Source organism: Furipterus horrens, unplaced genomic scaffold (assembly GCF_987537825.1).
Source record: "Furipterus horrens unplaced genomic scaffold, mFurHor1.1.pri manual_scaffold_10, whole genome shotgun sequence".
Classification (NCBI taxonomy): domain Eukaryota; kingdom Metazoa; phylum Chordata; class Mammalia; order Chiroptera; family Furipteridae; genus Furipterus; species Furipterus horrens.
This window is the reverse complement of record NW_028327180.1, coordinates 60,709,130-60,726,179: the sequence shown is the minus strand read 5'-3', so window position 1 is coordinate 60,726,179 and position 17,050 is coordinate 60,709,130. Positions and strand designations below refer to the sequence as shown.

At 42.5% G+C, this 17,050-nt stretch overlaps 1 pseudogene across 2 annotated transcripts; it reads right to left on the bottom strand.

The window, feature by feature from the left end:
* Positions 1 to 649: 649 nt before the first annotated feature.
* Positions 650 to 15,768, bottom strand: LOC150000409 (small ribosomal subunit protein eS25 pseudogene; annotated as a pseudogene). 2 transcript variants are annotated; one of them, XR_016513280.1, is made up of 3 exons: positions 15,691 to 15,768; positions 12,504 to 12,592; positions 650 to 1,160 (listed from the first exon to the last, which is right to left on the bottom strand). The product of XR_016513280.1 is annotated as a small ribosomal subunit protein eS25 pseudogene, transcript variant X2 (transcript). The 2 variants fall into 2 exon arrangements; XR_016513279.1 differs by lacking the exon at positions 15,691 to 15,768 and adding an exon at positions 12,859 to 13,310.
* Between the last annotated feature and the right edge of the window lie 1,282 nt (positions 15,769 to 17,050).

The following is a 17,050-nucleotide window of genomic DNA, read 5'->3' as shown; positions in this document are numbered from 1 at the left end:
AAAAGAGAGGATCTGAACTGGGCAGGGAGAACTGGGTTAGAAACACGGTCTCAGTCAGAGCTCCAGACCAGTGGGAAGGGTGCACAGGTGAACGGTGAGATTGTGAGCAACCCAGAATATGGGAAGCTGTGTGAACTTGAGTCTGGTGCTGGCGGCACCACATACCCGGCGCGCATATATCGCGATGCCACTGATCAGAAAAAAAGTGGAATTGGGCCGGGAAAACTGCGTTAGAAACTCAGTCTTGGTAAGGACCCAAAGCGGGTGGGCAGAGCGCGCAGGCGAACAGTGAGGCACTGCCAACCAGGGACGGAGCCTGGTGCTGCAGCGTGGAACACAGGGACCTCTCGGAAGGAGGAGCAAAGGCAGGATCCAAGGCAGGGTGGGAACTAGGATCATGTGCACTGGTTTGCCAACAGAACAGCGTTACTAGAGAAGCTTGAGGACTGCTGGAGGGTGCCCCAGGACAAGTGGGGAGAGACCCAACTCTGCGGCTCACAGCAGATAGTTACAGCAGGCCCCTGAGTGAGAGAAAAGCAGTCATAGAAACCAGCCAGAACTCCTCACAGCCAGCCAACCAGGAAAAAACTTGAAACTCATGGAATTTTGACCAGGTGTGGATCCAGAAAAAGAAGACTGCACACAAGGGTGAACTGAGTAAAACTTTTCCTTTTAATTTTAATTTTTTTTTTTACAGATTTAATAAAGTTTTATTTTTCAAAATGTACAGCTTGTGGGACCTGTTATTCATGCATCTTTACTGACAGCTGGGGCATCCCCACCTTTGGTGTTTCTGGTGTAAATTACTTGAGCTCTGTGCTTTGAAACTAGTTTAATAAGTCCTTTACTAAGGAGCTCCTGAAGGGCTACCCTGGCCAAGGAACCGTGGATCTTCAGTCGCTCAGAGACAACAGCCGGGGTTATAAGCTTGTACTTGGGAACTTCCTTACACAGTTTGTCGTATGTTGCTTTGTCAAACAAGAGTAGATTATTGAGTTTGTCCCGAACTTTGCCTTTGGACCACTTCTTCTTTTTGGCCTTGCCCCCAGATTTGTTCACTGGGTCTTTATCTTTCTTGGCTGACTTTCCAGCATCTTTCTTCTTCTTGTCGTCCTTGGGCGGCATAGCGAAAGTTCTGGAGCAGCTGCTACCACCTTTTCCTGAGAAGATGTCAGACGAAAAGCTAATTTTAATTTTTTTTCTTTTTTTTAATAAATATTTTTTAATCTTTAAACTATCTCTTTAATCTGTTTCATACCATCTCTCCCTCCATCTTTCATCTTTAATTTTTGTTTGTTTTGTTTAGCCTCCCTTTCACACTAAATATATAGCATATAACTACTATATAAATCTAATACCATACACTACCACTTTCTTACTTTATTCTGCATTCTTTCCTCTCTCTTTAATTAACATACAATGTAAATATTACTGTCTTGCATAGTCTTGTCACTACTTGCTACTTTTATTACTCTATCATCCCCCCGCTCAAAAATCATCTTTTTCTGCATTTAAAACAACTCTTATCTATTTCTCCTATAGTATAATAGCGCTAACCTCTCTACATTTATATAAACACTGGCTCATTTGCTGCCGATAGTGGGATAGAGGGTGGGGAATATTTATGAGGGTGTGGGTTTGTTGCCTGGGCTGTGTGTTTATGTTTTTTACAGCATCTCCACAAAAGAACTCAAGACAAGGTGGGCAGAGTGACTCTCAATCAACTAGCCAGACGGGAGTTCCCACCAAAGTAATGGAAATATAACCAGACAGCATAAACAAATGACATAAATGGTATCCCAAGAATGTCAGGCTCAGGAGATCAAAGAGACTGCACCACTGAAACCCCCAGATATCCTATAAAGAATCTCATACCACAAAGGCAGGAAATCAAAGCAGACAAATCCAAAAAACAAAAACAAACAAGAAGAATCCAACATGGGAAGATGCAGAAACAACCTCCCAATGAAAGGAAAAGAGGAATCCCCAGAAAGAGAGGTAGATGGAATAGACATAACCCAAATGTCAGACATGGAATTCAAAATAACGGTGATGAAGAAGCTCAATATACCTGACTACTTCAAAGATAACTACGACAATCTCCAAGGAAATTACCAACAACTCCAAGAAAATTACAGGAAACTTACAGAGCACTACACCAGCATAAAAAAGGACATAGAAACTATTAATAAGAACCAGGAAGATGTGAAGAATACAATCTCTGAACTAAAAGACACAGTAGAATCAATCAAAAACAGGCTAAAGAAAGCAGAGAATCGGATCAGTGAGTTAGAGGACAATGTAGAAAAATATTCCCAGACAATACAACAAAATGAAAAAAGATTGAAAAAGCATGAAGAAGGTCTAAGGGAATTACAGGACAACATGAGACAAAAGAAAATATCTGGATCATTGGAAAAAAAGAAGGAGAAGAACAAAAACAAGGGATAGAAAAGATGATAGAAAAAATAACGACAGAAAATTTTCCTAACCTGATGAGAGAAAAAGTCATGCAAATCCAAGAAGCACAGAGGTCCCAATGAAGAGGAACCCCAAAAGGCCCACTCCAAGGCACATGATAATTAAAATGGCAACATTCAAAGACAAAGAGAGAATCCTAAAAGCAGCAGGAGAAAACCAGCAAATAACATACAAAGGAGATCCGATAAGGCTATTGACAGATTTCTCAACAGAAACACTACAAGCCAGAAAGGATTGGTCAAAAATATTTCAAGCAATGAAAAACAAAGGCCTACAACCAAGAATATTCTACCCAGCAAGGCTCTCATTCAAAATAAAAGGTGAAACAAGGAGTTTCTCAGACAAAGGAAGACTAAAAGAATACATCTCTACCAAACCAACATTGCAAGAGACGCTAAAAGGAATGATCTAAGAAAGAAAGGAGGGGGAAAAAAATAAGAAAAACACAGGTACAAAAGGAAATGAATAAATACATGTCAATAATAACCTTAAATGTAAATGGGTTAAATGCTCCAATTAAAAGACATAGGGTAGCGGAATGGATACGAAAACAGGACCCACATATTTGCTGTCTACAAGAAACACACCTCAAAACAAAAGACTTACACAGACTAAAAGTGAAGGGATGAAGAAAAGTATTCCAAGCAAATAAACATGAAAAAAAAAGCTGGGGTAGCAATACTCATATCAGAGAAAACGGATTTCAAAGCAAGGGCAATAAAAAGAGACAAAGAAGGACATTTCATAATACTTAAAGGAACAATCCATCAAGAAGATATAACACTGATAAACATATATGCACCCAACATAGGAGCACCCAAATACACAAAGCAAATACTAGAAGACCACAAGAAGGATATTAACAACAACACACTCATAGTAGGGGACTTCAACACTCAATTATCAACAATAGACAGATCATCCAAACAAAGAAACACCAAGGATATACAGGCATTGAACAACACACTAAACCACATGGACTTAACTGATATATATAGAACTTTTCACCCCAAAGAAGCAAAATATACATTCTTTTCAAAGGCACATGGGACATTTTCAAAGATAGATCAAATGATAGGACACAAAATAAGCCTCAACAAATTCAAGAAAATTGAAATCATATCAAGCATCTTTTCAGACCACAATGCCTTGAAACTAAAACTTAACCTCAGGGAAAAAAATCAAAGACACCCAAACTCATGGAGAATGAATAACACGCTATTAAATAATGAATGGGTTAACAATGACATTAAAGAGGAAATCAAGAAATTTCTAGAAACTAATGACAATGAACACACAACAGCCCCAAACCTATGGGACACAGAAAAAGCAGTCCTAAGAGGGAAGTTCATAGCAATACAGGCATATCTGAAAAGACTAGAAGAATCTCAAATAAGAAATCTAATCCTAAAGCTACAAGAACTAGAACAACAACAACAAACAAAGCCTAGGGCAAGAAGAAGAAAGGAAATCATCAAGATCAAAGCAGAATTAAACGACATAGAAACTAAACAAACAATCCAAAAAATCAACAGAACTAGGAGCTGGTTCTTTGAAAAAATAAACAAAATCGACAAGCCTCTAGCCAGGCTCATCAAGAAAAAAAGAGAAAAGACCCAAATAAACAAAATCAGAAATGAAAGAGGCGAAATCATGACTGATACCTCAGAAATACAAACAATTATAAGAAATTACCACAAACAACTGTATGGCAAGAAATTTGACAACTTAGAAGAAATGGACAGATTTCTAGAAACATATAACCTTCCAAAACTGAATCAAGAAGTAGAAAGTCTCAACAGACCAATAACTAAGAAAGAAATTGAAACAGTAATCAAAAATCTCCCAGCACACAAAAACCCTGGACCGGATGGCTTCACAGGTAAGTTTTACAAAACATTTAGGGAAGAACTAACTCCTACCTTCCTCAAACTATTCCAAAAAATCCAAGAAGAGGGAAAAATCCCAAACTCTTTCTATGAAGCCAGTATTACCCTAATCCCAAAATCAGGTCAAGACACAACAAAGAAAGAAAACTACAGGCCAATATCACTGATGAACATAGATGCTAAAATCCTCAATAAAATTTTGGCAAACCGGATACAGCAATACATCAAAAAGGTCATACACCACGATCAAGTGGGATTCATCCCAGGGATGCAAGGATGGTTTAATATTCGCAAATCAATAAATATAATACATCACCTAAACAAAATGAAAGACAAAAATCACATGATCATATCTATAGATGCAGAAAAAGCATTTGATAAAGTACAACACCCATTTATGATGAAAATGCTCAGCAAAATGGGAATAGAGGGAGCATACCTCAACATAATTAAGGCTATATATGAGAAACCTGAACCCAACATCATACTCAATGGACAAAAACTGAAATCATTCCCCCTGAAATCAGGAACTAGACAAGGCTGTCCACTCTCTCCACTCCTATTCAACATAGTGTTAGAAGTCCTAGCCACAGCAATCAGGCAAGAAAAAGAAATAAAAGGCATCCAAATTGGGAGAGAAGAAGTAAAACTATCATTATATGCAGATGGACATAATAGTATACATAGAAAACCCTATACACTCCACAAAAAGATTACTTGATATAATAAGTGAATTTGGCAAAATAGCAGGGTACAAAATAAATATACAGAAATCTAAGGCATTTCTGTACACCAACAACAAAATATCAGAGACAGAGACAAAAAAGAAAATACCATTTACTATAGCAACAAGAAATAAACTTAACCAAAGAGATAAAAGACCTGTACTCTGAAAATTATGTAACATTGAAGAAAGAAATTAAGGAAGATACAAATAAATCGAAGCAAATACCATGTTCTTGGATGGGAAGAATCAACATCATCAAAATAGCCATACTACCCAAAGCAATTTACAGATTTAATGCAATCCCTATTAAAATACCAATGACATATTTCACAGACCTAGAACAAATACTTCAAAAATTCATATGGAACCAAAAAAGACCCCGAATAGCAAAAGCAATCTTGAGACAGAAGAACACAGCAGGAGAAATCACAATACCAGACATCAAACAATACCATAAAGCCACTGTGATCAAAATAGTCTGGTACTGACATAAGAACAGACATATAGATCAATGGAACAGAATAGAGAGCCCAGAAATAAATCCAAAATTATATGGTCAACTAATATTTGATAAAGGAGGAAGGAACATAAAATGGGAGTGTGAAGAGCCTCTTCAACAAATGGTGCCTGGAGAACTGGACAGGGACATTCAAAAAAATGAAACTAGACCACCAAATTACACCACACACCAGAATAAACTCAAGATGGATCAAAGACTTAAATGTAAGCCGTGGCACCATAAAAGTCCTAGAGGAAAACATAGGCAGGAAAATTTCAGATATCCCACATAACAATATTTTCACGGATACATCTCCTAAGGCAAGAGAAATAAAGGAAAAAATAAACAAATGGGACTACATCAAACTAAAGAGTTTCTGCTCAGCAAAAGAAAACACCAGCAAGATGAAAAGGAAACCAACCATATGGGAAAACATAATTGCCAATGATACCTCAGACAAGGGACTGATCTCCAAAATATATAAAGAACTTATACAAATCAACATCAAGAAAACAGACAACCCAATTAAAAAATGGGCAAAGGACCTGAACAAACAGTTCTCCAAAGAGGACATACAGACGGTCCATAGACACATGAAAAAATGCTCAACATCACTAGCCATCAGAGATGCAAATAAAAACCACAATGAGATACCACTTTACACCTGTCAGAATGGCCATCATCAATAAATCAACAAACAGAAAGTGCTGGTGAGGATGTGGAGAAACGGGAACCCTAGTGCACTGTTGGTGGGAACGCAGGCTGGTGCAGCCACTATGGAAAACAGTATGGAATTACCTCAAAAAACTAAAAATGGAACTGCCTTTTGAACCAGAGATTCCACTGCTAGGATTATACCCGAAAAATCCTAAAACCCTCATTCAAAAGAACTTATGCGCCCCTATATTCACAGCAGCCCTGTTTACAATAGCTAAGTGCTGGAAACAGCCTAAGTGCCCATCTGTAGATGAGTGGATCAAAAAACTGTGGTACATTTACACAATGGAATACTATGCAGCAGAGAGAAAGAAGGAACTCCTGCCATTTGCAATGACATGGATGGAACTAGAGAGAATTATGCTTACTGAAATAAGCCAGGCAAAGAAAGAAAAATACCATCGTCGTCGTCGGCAGCCGTCCGTCTCGAGAGACAATGGTGTAGCTTCTTAAGAGTCTATCTGCACCGCCGAGAATGGCTGTGCAGTCCGACTCGGAAGTGACACAGTATCTGTCTCCTCCCGTGTTGAATCGACATCTTGCGATGACGCTGGAGTGTCCTCTCCAGTGAAGCTGAAGCTACAGAGCCTGGGCAGGGTGATATGGAGGGTCTGCTGTTGCCCATGCAGCAGACCCCCCCTCTCTTCGCAGCTGAAGGGTCCAAGGGAAAGACGGAGTCAATACAGCTTGGCTTCAGGTGCGCCGCAGGAGTTGCCGGTGTTGACTACAACGTCAAACCGCCTTAGGGACTCCGGCTCCGGATTTTCTGTCGGGGTTTACTCCCTTAGCCTTTCCCCTGAAGAGGTATGCTGCAAGGCAGCGGAGGTTTTTTGGAGTCAGAGTTTTCCTTCTCTGATGTGCCCTGACTGGAAGATCGAACCAGCGACACTTAGCTCGCAGGCCGACGCTCAATCCACTGAGCCAAACCAGCCAGGGGGTGAACATAAAGATATCATATGGTATCTAAAATACCATATGATATCACCTAATACAGGAAACTAAGGAACAACACAAACAAATGAACTAAATAGAACAAGGAACCAAATAACAGTTATTATCGGGGAGTGGGGAGGGAGAGAAGGGGGTTAAGTAAGGGAACGTTTAGTCAAAGAACATGTATAAATGACTCACGGACATGGACAACGTGGGGGGATATGACTAAGGGTGAAGGGGTGGGCTGGGTCGGGGGGATCAACGGGGAATAAATGGGACAACTGTAATTGAAAAACAAAATAAAAATTCTATAAAAAAAATAAACTCAAAGTGAATTAAAGGCTTGAATGTAAGACCTAAAACCATAAAACTCTTAGAAGAACACATAGGTAATAAGCTTCTGACAGCAGTCTTAGCAATGATTTTTTTGGATTTGACACCAAAAGCAAAAGCAGCAAGTGCAAAATTAAACAATTGGGACTAAATCAAACAAAAAAGTTTCTGCACAGCAAAAAAACTATCCACAAAATGAAAGGGCAACCTACTGAATAGGAGAAAATATTTGTAAATCATATATCTGATAGGGCAACCTACTGAATAGGAGAAAATACTTGCAAATCATATATCTGATATCTCAATATCCAAAATATATAAAGAAGAACTCATACAACTCAAAAGCAAAATAACAAACAAACCCCAAAACGAAACAAAAAAACCCAAAACAGTCTGATTGAAGAATGAACATGGGATCTGAATAGACATTTTTCTAAAGAAATACAGATGGCCGAGAGGTATATGGAAAAATGCTCAGCATCACTAATCATCAGGGAAATGGAAATCAAAACCACAATGAAATATCACTTGACACCTGTTAGAATGGCTATTATCAAAAAGATAAGAAATAAGTGTTGGTGAGAATGTGGAGAAAAGGGATACTTTATGCACTGTTGGTAGGAATGTAAATTGATACAGTCATTATGGAGAGTCCTCAAAAAATTAAAAATAGAACTACCAGATGATGCAGCAATTCCACTTCTGGGTATTTATCTGAAAAAACAAAACAAAACACTAACTCAAAAAAAAAAAAAATTCTGTATCCCATGTTCAATGCAATAGCCAAGATAAGAAAACGACCTAAGTGTCCATCAACAGGTCAATGGGAAAAGAAAATGTATATCTATATATATATATATACAGTGGAATAGTGTTTAACCCCCCAAAAGAATAAAATCTTGTCATTTACAACAACATAAATGGACCTTGAGGGCATTATGTTATGTGAAGTAAATCAGACAAAGACAAATACCATATGATCTCACTTATTTGTGGAATCTCAAAGAAAAACAAAAACAAAGACAAGTTCATAGATACAGAGAATAGATTGGCAGGTGCCAGAGGCAGGAGTTATGGGGTGGGCAAAATGGGTGAAGGGGGTCAAAAGGTGCAAATTTCCGGTTATAAAATCAGTATGTCATGGGGATGTAATGTATGTAATGAACAGCATGTAGCTATGGTTAATAATAATGTGTTGCATAATTGAAAGTTGCTAAGAGAGTAAATCTTAAAAGTTATCATCAGAAGAAAAACATATCCTATAACTATGTATGGTAAGTAATGTTAACTAGACTTATTGTGGTGATCATTTTGCAATATATACAAATATTGAATCATGTTGTATACCTAAAACTAATATAATGTGTATGTCAATTCTACCTCAATTATAAAAAAACAAGGGGGGAGAGGGATAATGGTGGAAAGAAGGTAAAAAGGACTAGTCAAAGAACATGTATGAATGACCCATGGACATGGACAACGGTGTGGGGACTGACTGTGGGAGTCGGAGGTGGACTGGATGGAGGAGAGCAAAAGGGGAAAAATTGGGACAACCATAATAGAATAACAATAAAAAAATAAAACAACAGCAAGAAAAAAAGAAACTATTTGGAAGGATATCCACTAAATTTAAAAATGGTTCCCTTCAATAAGGAGGGATTAGAGGAGGGAAGATAACTTTCTTTACACAACTCTGTCTTGTTAGACTTGTTATTAACAAGCATGCAAAAACCTAAGTACATTTAAAAAGCAAAAAATGGTTATAACCATGAAAATATTTAGAGACATGAATAGTATCCATGGTCTGATGACACAAAATCATAATGCAAAATATGGATACTGAGCTTATAACTATGTTCATGCATCTGCATGCGAGACAGGCCTGGATGGGAATACTCCATCATGAAAACAGTTGTTTCATGTGTATTTATTTAGTTCACAAATGGGCCAGGCACACAGATGGCCCTGTTCTAGGCACATGGGAGTCAGCAAGGAATCACACAACCAAACATGATTCCCCTTGGGGAATCTACACTCCAGCAGGGATAGACAGCAAGCAGTAAACATAACAGATATGTTAGCAGTTGATGGGTGCTCTGAAAAAATGGAGCCAGGTAAAAGAGACTGGAAGTGCAGCAGGTGAAAGGAGGGTTCAGTAGGTTAATCTGGAAAGGCCTCACTAAGAAGGTACAAGATTTAAAAGAGGCAAGGGAGTGAGTTATGCAAATGTCTGGAGTTGTATAACCAGAGGGAGCAGCCAGTGCAAAGGCCCTGAGCCAGGTTCCAGGAACAGCAATGAGGGCAGTGAGGCTGAGACAGTTAGTAAGGGCAGAGCAAGTCAGGGGGAAGCAGGCTAGTTATTCAATAATTAGTGTGGGGTTCCCTAGACAACTGTACAAACTTTGGCTTTATTCCAAATGGGGAGTCACTGTGAGGATTTGCTAATGGAAATGCTAGGGTCCCGCTGGCTGCTGTGTGGAGTCTAGGCTACTGGGATTGGGTTACTGGAAAGCAGAGATCTGATTGTTCAGGTGAGGGATGAAGGTGGTGGAGGGGATGCTGAGGCATAGGATCCTAGGCATAGTTTGAAGGTAGAGCCAACAAGGAGTTCCAGACAGACAGCAGAGAGGGTGTGAGAAATGAATACAAGGATGGCTTCTGGGGTTTGGGCCTGAGTAAGGGAAGTAGAGTTGCTAGAATCAGGGTAAGAAAGACAACTGGGTGGAGTGCTTTTGGAGTTGGGGAAGGATCAGGCACTTATCTGTGGACCAGTTGTGTTTAAATGTAGCAGCAATATAAATTTTGTTTGCAAAACCTTTTTGAGGGAAGGGTGTGGGGAGGGAATATATAAAATGGAGTCACTTTAACCAAGCTGCTGAAATTGTCAACATTATCATAACAGAACAACTAGTGGGGTTCCACCACCTGCCACACATTGGCAATAACTCTGGAGACAGTCTAGTAGAAAGGAAAATGGAATTTTCCCCTTCTCACCAGCATAGTGCCAGTACCCACAGTGATCCTGGTCAGGCCTGGACACCCCCACCCCCACCCTGCCCCACATCTGTGCTGGAGCCAAAGCCAATAGGCCTACACTCGTTTGGGCCTTGGGCAGGAGGTAGCTGCCTCAGCTTCCCACCTGGGTAAGGGACAAGCGATTTGCCAGCTGAGCCTCCCCCGTGTCCTCCTACCCAAAACCTGCTGCGCTTCTGGTCAGGCAGGTCCCAAGCACTATGGCAGGGGCATTGGGGAAGCCTCTGGCTAGGCCCCCAGCTCAGGAACCTCAGTGTCCAGCCAGAGACCCACCAGCCAGGAGATGGAGGAGCAAAAGTGCTGCATTTGTGCACGCTCCACTTTTTAAAGACCCCTCCATAACCTCATGTGGGGCGAAAGTAGCTGGGAGGTATGTCCCTCCCGTGCAATCACCTTCCTGGCTTTTGGTGCGAGCCTTGCACACTTTTTTTGCTGTCATGAGCATATGGTGGCGGGGGGAGGGGGGGTCGAGCAGCAGGCACCAACTTCAGCGCTTTTTCACCCCTCCCCATTTGGTGGTGGTGGGAACTTCCCCTGTTACATTATGAAGACTGATGCATGAGGAAAGACTATTCTTCTTGGAAGTAAGTAGCCTGGGAACTTAAGCTTCCTGAACTTTCTGCTCCTATGTTAATGCCTGGACACATATCTTGACACCAGAGATCCAGATAATGCTCTGATGTACCCCTGAGGAACTCACGCATGCAGGCCACCCAACATCCTCCTGACACCTACTATCTAGACTACAGGATATGACCAGGCCTCCTGGTGCCCAGCTTATCATCTGGCACCCATCGCCCAGACCACCCGACACCTGAATGACAACCATCCTGGGCAGATCCTAGGGCCCAGGACACAGGGCTGGTTATTCTCAAGAATGTACTTTTTTATTCACACCCTGGCTGGTTTGGCTCAGTGGATTGAGCGTCGGCCTGCGAGCTAAGTGTCGCTGGTTCGATCTTCCAGTCAGGGCACATCAGAGAAGGAAAACTCTGACTCCAAAAAACCTCCGCTGCCTTGCGGCATACCTCTTCAGGGGAAAGGCTAAGGGAGTAAACCCCGACAGAAAATCCGGAGCCGGAGTCCCTAAGGCGGTTTGACGTTGTAGTCAACACCGGCAACTCCTGCGGCGCACCTGAAGCCAAGCTGTATTGACTCCGTCTTTCCCTTGGATCCTTCAGCTGCGAAGAGAGTGGGGGTCTGCTGCATGGGCAACAGCAGACCCTCCATATCACCCTGCCCAGGCTCTGTAGCTTCATCGCAAGATGTCGATTCAACACGGGAGGAGACAGATACTGTGTCACTCCTGAGTCGGACTGCACAACCATTCTCGGCGGTGCAGATAGACTCTTAAGAAGCTACACCATCGTCTCTTGAGACGGACGGCTGCCGACGACTTTTTTATTCAAATAAGAATTATTTTTAATGTGTAATTTCCCACAAGGTTTTCTTTTCTTTTTTTTTTTTCAAAAGTACCTGGGAAAATAAAATTCTTGCAATAGGAGAAATTTTGCTAAATCCCTGTTTCATATGTAAAGGGCTTCATCTGTTTGGTGGCGAAAAAATAAAAATACAAAATTTAAGCTCAATGTATAGTCAGGAAAGTTTAGGCTAAAGATGGCTCCTAGGCAAACCACTGATCTCTTCCAACAACTGTTCTTTTTTCTCTCTCTCTCTTTAATTAATTTATATTTTGGGTGGGGAACCCCCACTCTGTAACAATTTCCCCCTCTCAGACTTAAGATCCTTTATAATCTTATACAGGACAATGGGCAAAGGTCTCGTGCTCCTCTAGATGATTCAAGTGGGACATGGTCGTCATCCTATCTATCTTTGGGTCCATAAATCCCTAATAAGAGTAGGGGTGTGGAGGGGAGGGTGGCCTTCCCACCTGGGGAAAGATCTTGCAGACTTCAGGTCAGTTGGCAGTCCCTGGGCAATGGCATGCTTGGTTTAACAGGCTGGCATCCTTGTTGTATTCTGCAACAGATTTGGCAACAGGGTTAAAAGGCATCATTAAATCCATAACCACTAGATGACAAAAGGCAGGGATTAATTTTTCAATGTCCCACATTAGGAAAAAAAAAAGACTTCTTTGGAGGAAGGTGTGCAAGGCACATCTCACCTGTCCAAAGCCCTTTTGCCCACTATACTTAGTTTGGGCTGAGAGGAATATTTTTGGTTTCCTCCCTCTCAGACCTCTGGGCCCTTTTCAAGAATGCACTTTTTACTACAGAAGCTCTTACCTTTTCCTTCTTCTTCAGAACACTTCTGGGTTTTTGCCTAGTGTGTTCCCAGTGTGCAAACTCTAAGACCCTTGAATAAATCTGTCATTTATTTCTAGTCAAAGCCTCCAGGCTCCTCTGAGTTTGTTCAACAGTTTTTAATGATGACATCTTCCAATAACAAAGTAATTTCGACTCCTGACCCAGCAATTATTACAGTCCCAGTACTGAAAACATGCAAGTTAGTCACTGCTAGTAATTTGGATAAATCATGGGGATAGAAGGTATGCCAGAACACACTGGAGCCTAGGCTCCAGTTTTCAAGGGCTGGGGGAAGGGGAGGGGACAGAGGCTGCAAATATATCAACAGTCCTAGCAAGGTTCCACATATCATTTAATGGGTGACATATGAACTCCTGAGAAAGTAGCAGCCCCTTTAGGATTCAGCTTGGGGTCAAGAGCAAGTGAGACCAATATACAGGGCGGGGCAAGAGTAGGCTTACAGTTATTTGGTATGGAAAATACAATAATAAATAAAACGAGAATAAACTGTTTCTCATACTCTCAACTATTAACCTACTGTTGCTCCACTCTGTACGTACTAGAAAAACCTAGTCTTTCCTCCTGTGTCTCCTTTACTACTCATACAGAATACTTCACTCTGACACCAACTATGCAGGGTGTCTATCAATTCTCTGTGACACCAGCTGGTTGTTCTACAATTTAACTCAATTCTGACACTATCTACTTGGAAACATCTACTGTCAGATCCCAAAGGGTAGGAGCTCAGTCCCATGAGACTGACCCCCACCAGACTGTTGCCCCCCAATTCAGCTGCCAATCCCAAGTAGTAGGTCCCCAGATTATTTATAACTTCTGTACAACCTGAATACAAACTGGAGGTTCCCATGACCCCCACTCCCATTGGATTTGATTATTTGCTGGACCACTCACGGAACTCAGGGCAACAGTTACACCCTCAGTTTATCAAAGGACACAATAAGGGATACAGATGAACAGCCAGCTGAAGAGATATAGGTCGAGGTCTGGGAGTGACCTGAGCACTGGAGCACCGTCCCAGGGGGAGCTGGGATGCATCACCCTCTAGTAAGTTCATGTGTTCACACAAACTTGGAAGATTTCTAAACCTCATACTACCAGGATTTTAATGGAGACTTGATCAATGACTCAATTTTCAGCACTTCTCCCTTCTCAAGAGAATAGGAGGGGGTGGGCCTGAAAAATATTGGGTTGGCCAAAATGTTTGTTTGTTTGTTTTCTGTAAGATGGCCCTAGTACCGCTTAGTTGTCTTTACTTCATTTGAAACAATTTTGTTAGATTGTATTGTGACAGATGTCATATCAGCATGCATTTAAAAAAACTTATCAAAACTGGTGAATTTCTGTGTACAACATTTTTGGCATATTATGCTTTGTTATTTCAAGAAAGGTAAAAACTGCAAGATTTGTGCAGTGTATGGAGAAGGTGCTGTACTGATCCAACATGTCAAAAGTGGTTTGCAAAGTTCTATGCTCGAGATTTCTCACTGGATGATGCTCCATAGTCAGGTAGACCAGTTGAAGTTGATAGCGATCAAATCGACATTATTGAGAACAAGAAACGTTCTACCACGTGGTAGATAGCTGACATACTCAAAGTACCCAAATCAATAAAGTTATTGGTGAAAATGAAAAATGTGTCTTTCATTTTATGGAAAAAACTAAATGAACTTTTTGGTCAAGCCAAACAAGCTTGTAATCATAGCTGTGTCTTTTTTGTGACCAGCCCTCATCCAGAAGCCATGTAGGAGCCCACCCAGTCACCTAATTACAACAAAAGACACTCCTATCACCCAGAAATTACGAGGGTTTAAGGAGCACTGGATCAGGAACAGCAGTTAAGACCCAGCATTAGAACAGAAGATGCTCTTAGCAATCTTATCACTTAGGAGATTCCAAGGGTTTTAGGAGCTCTGTGCCAGAAACAGGAAGAGTGGGTGGGGTAGATGAAGACCAAATATATATTTCTTAAAACTAATCACATCACAGACGATATGCCAGAAGAGTAAGATCTAGGTTCCAGTTTTCAAAAGGCAGGAGTGGGAGTCGGGGTGGGGGTGGGAGAAGAGCCTGAAAATCCATTCATAGTCCTGTCAAGAGTCTAGAACATTCCATTAAGTGAGGCTGAGCTGCCTCCAACACCTCAGCTCGGTTGGGAACTACTCTGTCTAGAAGAGGTTTCACAACCACAGCGGAACAAATTTATCCAGGGCACTGTATTTTGCCTGGGGTGGGGGGAGGGAGGGGGGGAAGGAGGCAGCTGTTCCCTCTAGTGGAGAAAAGCGCAAGACTTCCCTACCCCATGCTTTTTATTGAGAAGAGTATGCATGGGAGATACAAGGTCAGAATTCATAAATCATCAATTAGCTTTTAGGCACCTGGGTTAGTTGACAATTACAGACTACAGGTATCAATATAGAGACCACAGTGACCAATCTGTGTCAGGATCTATTAAACATCCTAATGCCACACTGGCATTAGGTGCAAGGTTTCATACATTCCTTGCTAGAGATTGTTTATAGTTAACTAAGAGCTGAGAAAAGCAGAGCAAGCTCTAAAGCAGAGCAAGCATCTTTAAATCCAATTCCCATGGAAACCCTCTGAGTGGCCTTCGGTCCTGTTTGCCTCCACCTTCCAGTTTTCTGTTGAGACTTAACAAGCTTTCCAAGTGGGGGCAGCCTGGCTCACGGCTTGGGCTACAATTCCCAAAACCACAAGGAGCAGTTCCCCACATCTCCCTTTTTGTTTTTTATAACACCTATAATAGAATGGCCTATAAAGCTTGCTACTTGCTTTTCTCCAATACGATCACGGGTAAACAGTTTGCAGACACATGGAAGGACACAGGCCGTCCTAGCAGCCACGCACGCGACAAGCCGAGTGGCGTGACGCATACGTCACGACGCCTTGCCCTGTCCGCGCCGCTCGAGCAGCTGCGCACTCCTTAGGTCGTCCACATCCACTCCGCCCCTTTTTGCGCGGCCTGAGCTGTCTACCCGGCTGTGTTCTCGCCGACCCGGTCTCCAGTCCTGCGGACAGTGACTGTAGAACACCCTCAGAGCCTGCAAGACCCAGGTCCCATGCTATGTGTTTGGCGGTGGTGACCGACTGGGTTTGTGGGCTAGAAGAATAAAGCTGGATGAGGGGAGGTGGCAGTGCCGCCAGCTCACTTCCGGAGGACGGGCGGAAGTGGCTGCGGTGGGTGGGGGTGGGGAGGAGCGAGAGGGGAGGGCCGGGCCGCCGGGGCTCGGAGGGGTGGGGCCTGGGCCAGCCGTGGGGACCCGGCATGGGGCTGTGCGCATGACCCTGGGCGGGCGGCAGCATCATGCCGGGGCGGGCGGGATCCAGGTAACAACCCATCGCAGATAGGGCGAGTGCCGTCCGGGTGGTAGAGGGGTGGGGCACAGCAGGATGTTTGGGAGGAGGGTGGGAGGAGTTAAGTTCTGGGCGGGGGTGGGAGCGTCCTGTGGATGCCACGCCCCTACAGGAAGGACGCGCGAGAGAGCTCTTACGTGTGTATGTGTGCTTAGGCATAAACTTAGAAGGGAGGGGCGGCGGGCTGGGGACTTGGCACATGGTGGGTCTACTGCAGGCCGGGCTCGGGCCTCAAACATTCTAGGAGAGCGCAGTGGCCCCAGGAGGAGTTGGACAGCCATTAGGAATTCCCTCTCTGGCTCCGTTTTGGAAGCCCGGGTGTGGGGGAGGTGAGGGTGTAGAGAAGAGAGCAAAGAATGCTTGCGGAAGGTGCCAGCATCTAGGTCTTGTGGATTTCGTTCAGTTGTGGGGAGCTAGCGGATTAGGACACTGAGCGCCTTAAGGAGCTTGGGAGGTCTAGGGCGGTCAGTGTATGTCACTTAACAAGATAAGGGGACCGGAGGACGAGGTTCTTTTCCACGTTTCTTAGAAGACAGTCTCCACACACCGTCAGTGCTTTTGGTTACTTTTCTGTTGTGAGAGGAGGTGCAAGCCTTCCTTTATTCTGAGCCATATATGTATATGCATATTGATGAGGTGACTTTTGTGGGGCAATATGTGAGTGAAGTAGGTACTTTGTATATCTTGTGGAGTGTTTAAGGAAAGGGTTTGCACGGTAGATCATACTAAAGGGATCTAATTCAGGTAGGGAGTTTTAGGAATCCATTTGGGAATATAA